Genomic DNA, 5,744 nt, shown 5'->3' with positions numbered 1-5,744 from the left:
ATATTGTAGTCATCATCTTTGCCGTACTTTGATCGTCGTCATCACCGCCATTGCGACCCCTCCCCTCACCCGCCCCACCCCCCCACACACATTGGCTTTCGGTGCAAGGGAGAATAAACACAGAAAGGTTGTCTCTTCAACAGTTACTTCCCTTATTGATCCCGAACATTGTTTCGTGCTAAATTCTTTCATGTGTTTGTTTCATAACATCTGATGAATGTAAACGATAACTAAAAACACTTTAAATTATATATATCTATTCAGCCCATCGATCCATTCAATTGGAATTGATAGTCATGTCACATCGGTACCGTTACCAGGTTGTCACGGAGAAATCCATGTAAGCCGCAGACTGAGATCAGTGGACCTGCAACAGGCCCACACTGACTGAACACTGACAACACGTAGCCTACGTCAGTTCTGAGATATCACTAATGCCTGTCGATATTAGGCCCATTATATTTTGTTTCCAATGATATAATTATAACGATCTAGGTAACTGACATGAGCTGAGATATTCTCGGTCAGCTTGCCAAAAAGGTGAGGGGCGAAGTCGTATACCATTAGATAGGTTTGGAATGTGAGAGGGGTGTCATGGACACTTCAGTGACTACCCATGTAGTGCTGTGCGTGTTCAGTGGCATTTTGAGTGGGTGAATTTTGTCCACATATATGTTTTTTTTTAATCTGTGAAATTGGAAATGTGCGTTTTTATGGCTATATGTGCATTATGCACATCAGTGAACTGAACACCCAGCAGTCTTTATACATTGTTTTGCTTAATTAAAAAAAAAAACAATTTTTTTTTAGTCTGTTATAATTTAGGCTATAATGAACTCATATTCAATGGCGGTTCTGATCGAAATTTGTCGTCAAAGTAGGCTACATGGTTTCAAAGACTGATGACAGATTTCCACCGGCCAGGTGTTACACTGACTGTGTTGAACTTAGCCGGCTGGCATTACTGTATGCAGAACGGCAGACTCGAACATGCTGGTTTATAGAGGCAAGCAAGGAACACATTGTAGCTGAGCCTGTGGAGGAGTGGGGGGAACACAGGATCGAGCCAGTGGTGGATACAATAAATCACTGAAACTGGGAACATGAACACTGAGATCGAGCTAAACATCAGTGACATATGAAAATCTGAATATGAATACTATGATTGCCGTGGAGATCTCAGTCTTGATTACATGACTTTGGGATATTATGTTTTTCTTTTTTTTTCCCCCCATAAAGTCACGTGTGGGCCCAGGCGGCGCGATTGTGAGGGGAGAGTGGGCTTTTCAGTTCTACATCATAATTAAAATACATGCCAGTTCACAGTCAGTGATTAAGTCCATGGTGAGTAAAAGGACAGCATTGTACAGTGATAACTGGCTGACATGTCTTTAATATGTAAACCCGACAATCTGAGGACATTTCAGTTTGCGGCTTTTTCTCAACTCGATGTGCGTCAGCCGTATCGAATACACAAACTGAAGCATACCGGTTTCTTCTCTCTCTCTCTCTCTCTCTCTCTCTCTCTCTCTCTCTTAATTTGTTGTTCATTTAGTGCCATATATGAACTATAATTATAATGTAGGCTTACACGCTGAAAACTGAATGGATTGAACAAATAAATTTTAGAATTGATTGACTCGAAGAGAATGCCCAGTTAATTATCAAGCTCCATCCTATCATTTATATTCGGATCCTATGAAAACACTAAAAGTTTACACCGATCGGTTGGCTATGAATTAAATATATTACACTGATACTGTATATACTTACCCCGAGCCTCCGAGGCTGTTCTAACAATAATTACCTTCAGTCCACCAAAGACAGTCGCCTGACCCAGTCTGAGAATGGAATAAATCAGCATGGACTCGTAGCGTTGATCAATATAGAATAAGAAAGGATCGAGAAAAAAAGAAAGAAAATAAATCCATGTACTTTGTCAGTTTGGGTGATTAAAAACAGCATCGTTATCGACAGAGCCACAGCCCTATCTCAGTTTAAATTGACGAGAAAGATACTGTGACATCATGTAAGCTTTATCATTTGGGCCCATTGCGCACACTGAAGACCTAAATCATGCAGATAATTGCATTCCAAATTATCTTGACAATCCGACGTAAGGGTATTAAAAGGTCGACTGAATGGTGGGTTGTGTGATTCTTTTTCTGGCTAAAAAAAATATCACGTAGAACAATGTATATGTCGCACACAGACCGCAGTCACAGACGCACATACAATGCGCCGTGTGTGTGTGTGTGTGTGTGTGTGTGTGAGAGAGAGAGAGAGAGAGAGATCAGGGGAAGTAAGTCATGTGCTTCAGTTTAAAGATGGAGTCACTCGCAGACATCCACAGTGCTGCAGTGTGAATGTGCGCTAGGATGTGCCGACCTTCTTTTGCTCAAATGTCACTAAAGATTTCCAAGCCAGAGGGCCTTCTGAGCAAATAGCAGTTTTTTCCCTTACATATTTACAAGGTAAGTTTGTGTGATACTGTGTGTCAACAGAAAGTTTGTCGGTAGATTGATGACGATGAATGGGAACGACTCGATAGCAACGAAAAGCCATAGAACCTTGACCAAAAATACCGTTACGGTGTCGATGCTTAGTTGCTGCGACAGAACGCCGGTCGCCGATACAGCAAGATGTGCATCAAATGAAATAATTAACATTTTGTATTGATGTGTTCAAGAAGCTGTTGATGATAGTCTTGTACACCCATTGTTTTGCAGCCTGAAATAAAGCATTATTTATATTCAGGGCGTCTGCTACAGAAATTGCTGTTGATTTTATGTCAGAGACAGGTTCTTTAGCTTATTGTTGGCTTGCACTTGTAATCTCATAACAGTAACTGGATCAGATCAAATCAGATTTGATGAGATGATAGGGAGCAGGTTGCATTTGACTTTGAGGTTGTACTGCCTATGGTGTGCCCAGAGACCAGAGGACTGAAAGCTTTGCAAGTTTTGCTGCTCTACACACACACACACACACACACACACCACACACACACACACATATATATATCTTGGTACAAATTTCTTCTTGATAGGTAGCTAACAGCATTATTGAAGAATCTGGTACACTGGGGCTGGCTGATGGTTGGTCCGATGCAAATAATGCCTATTAAAGTATTATCATTTAATGATTACAATATTTAATAATAATGTTAATAGCTATAATGATCATGATAATGGTAATATGAATAACATCAATAATGATATTTTTAATGGTAATATTACTTTATTAGTAATGACAAAATGGAATAAATTGATAAGGATGGGGGTATGGGGGTGACTCAGAGGCAGGAGGAAGTGTGGGTCTTTACCAGGCACAGTGTCTGTTGACACCCCCCACACCTCACCACTCCCCTAGCAAGCGGGAGAGGCAATGCCCTGTCTTGTCTTTTAATTCTATGGTCTAATCAGGACCACCATAAATTGGAAAAGCAGAGCTCTACACCAAGGTCCTGGAATATGTGATCAATGGGTTGGGAAGCGGGGGGAAGGGGAGAGCAGGAGATATGGAGCAGGACTGACAGTTTTAAAATGTGTGTGTATACATGTACAGTCTCTTCTTGAAATTGAACGTGTCCTGTGAATGTGATGTGATCACCTCTTCTGGGACCCTGTGCCAGGCAGGTTTCAGTTTCCCCATTTATACATTGCAGTTCCCTATTAATAGATTCAGGATGCCAAATCACAAAAAATCAAATGCTGCAGTGGCACTTTTAATTTCATTGCACATTTTTCTAATCTTGATATGTTAATAATCAGATTAGAGTATTGCAAGAGATAGCAAACACTTCATTACTGAAACTGGGCGTCATGGCTATCTCTGCTTTTAGCGACCATATATATGTTAGCGGTCTTTTAATCAAAAGTTTAGTATAACATAAATGCAAGAAATTCTTTGACGTGATTTTTGGCTTATGTGGAATAGGGAAATGGCATCGATTTCTTCTTTCATGACCAGACACACATGATGTCTAATGTAAATAAAACACAACACTTGGAAGAAATACTATTATACTATGTAATCTGTTTTTAAAATATGGTATTCACATTTTTTAATAATAAATTGTAAAACATATTTAAAATTGACAGAAACTTGCTAAACTGATGCCTCATAAATGAAGAGTTATCTCTGACCCAGGAACTGTGAAACCTGCCTTCGCTGAAATAGTTTTCATGGAAAAACTCAACTTCCTGTAGTGAGTTTGGTTGTCAGCAGTTCTTTTTGTGGCACTGGCACTCAGTATACATGTACTTTTTCATCTGATGTTGAAACCATACCACTGTAAGTCCAAAAGTGTCCATTTTGTTTGTATACATGTATACAACGTGTGTGTGTGTGTGTGTGTGTGTGTGTACATACATACATGTATATATATTATTTATAAAATATATGTGTATTGTGTGTGTGTACATGTGTGTGTGTGTGTGTGTGTGCTTCAATGTTCAGCATGGGTACATGAAATTATGAATACACTTGACGAAGGCTTATAAATATATAATATATATAAATCTTCACCATTTTTAATTTGTATAACTATAGATATATGTACACATTTTATTTATTCATGTGTCTTTATCTAAGAGTAAGATACATTTTCAATGTATGATTCTGCAGTGAGATCTTAGTTAAGTGTCATATTGAATTTCATAAAATAACTTTTCGAAATGATGTATTTTATCCATTTGAAACACTACTTTTTTTTTTTTTTTATACTCATGTCTAAAATTTTTGTAGTGAGAACATTACATGTCTGTGCTGCCACTTTTGCACTGGGATGGCTAGGGGGTGTGGGGGGTGATGTTGTTTATTGTCTTGTTTGTAGTGTTGAGAAGTGGCATGATACTTACAGTTACTGACATGGGTGTTGCTATGTGAGTCAAGTATGGGTGTTTATTTTTGTCAGTCAGTTATTGCCCAGACCCTTTCCCATGCCTCAGAAATGATAGACTATAGAATCACTGCAGTTAAGAAGGCAGCCACATGCAAGAGAAACAGACTTATTTGTGAAGGCAATTTGGAACATGATCTTAATAAGTGAATTAATTCAAATGTCACTGCTGTTTAGGTAACATGCATTTCAGATATATAATATTGAAATTGTTCAGTCTTAGATGTATTGGTGTCTGTGAGGGGTCTGGGTCCATGGTTGGGTGGCGTGGGGTGGGTAGGGAAATGGGGGGCGGGTGTGTGTGGGGTGTGTGTGTGTGTGTGGGGGGGGGGGGGGTGGAGGGGGGAGAGGTGGTGGCAGGGGTTTGGGTGTGTGTGTGTGTGTGGGAGGGGAGGGGTGTGTGTGTGTGGTGGGGGTGTGGGGGGGGGGGGCGGATGGGGGGTGGGGGGGGGGGGGGAGGCAGTGTGTGTGTGTGTGAGTGAATGAACAAACTATATATATATATATATATATATATATATATATATTATTATATATATATGTTACCTATATCAGATGCCTTAGTTTATGGGTATGTACTTTGTCTGTGTGTACCATTGCCATTAGCATGCGTGTGTAAGAGAGAGACAAGAGAGAGAAACAACACGAAACGAAAAAACAAATTTTTATTTCACAAGGGTAGAGGAGTAAGCACAGCTGCTTTTTTTTTTATAATTTTTTTTTTACATCCAGGCCTCAAGGGTAAAAAAGAAAGAAAAGCAAAAAAATAAAGATAAAAAAAGACCAAAAAAAAAGAAATAAAAAGAGTAATGGCAAAACACACACACACACACACACACAC

The 5,744-nt window shown here is 39.4% G+C and overlaps 1 protein-coding gene across 1 annotated transcript in view; it reads left to right on the top strand.

Moving 5' to 3' along the window:
• The first annotated feature begins 2,340 nt into the window (after nucleotides 1-2,340).
• Nucleotides 2,341-5,744, top strand: part of LOC143281433 (EH domain-binding protein 1-like) — a 52,246-nt gene continuing 48,842 nt past the window's right edge. The window contains exon 1 of the mRNA XM_076586644.1: nucleotides 2,341-2,474. The gene's annotated coding sequence lies outside the window, so the exon portion shown is untranslated. The remainder of the gene's footprint in view (nucleotides 2,475-5,744) is intronic.

Source organism: Babylonia areolata, chromosome 4, assembly GCF_041734735.1.
Source record: "Babylonia areolata isolate BAREFJ2019XMU chromosome 4, ASM4173473v1, whole genome shotgun sequence".
Lineage (NCBI taxonomy): Eukaryota > Metazoa > Mollusca > Gastropoda > Neogastropoda > Buccinidae > Babylonia > Babylonia areolata.
Note: the sequence above shows the minus strand (reverse complement) of the source record. Positions and strands in the feature narration are given on the sequence as shown.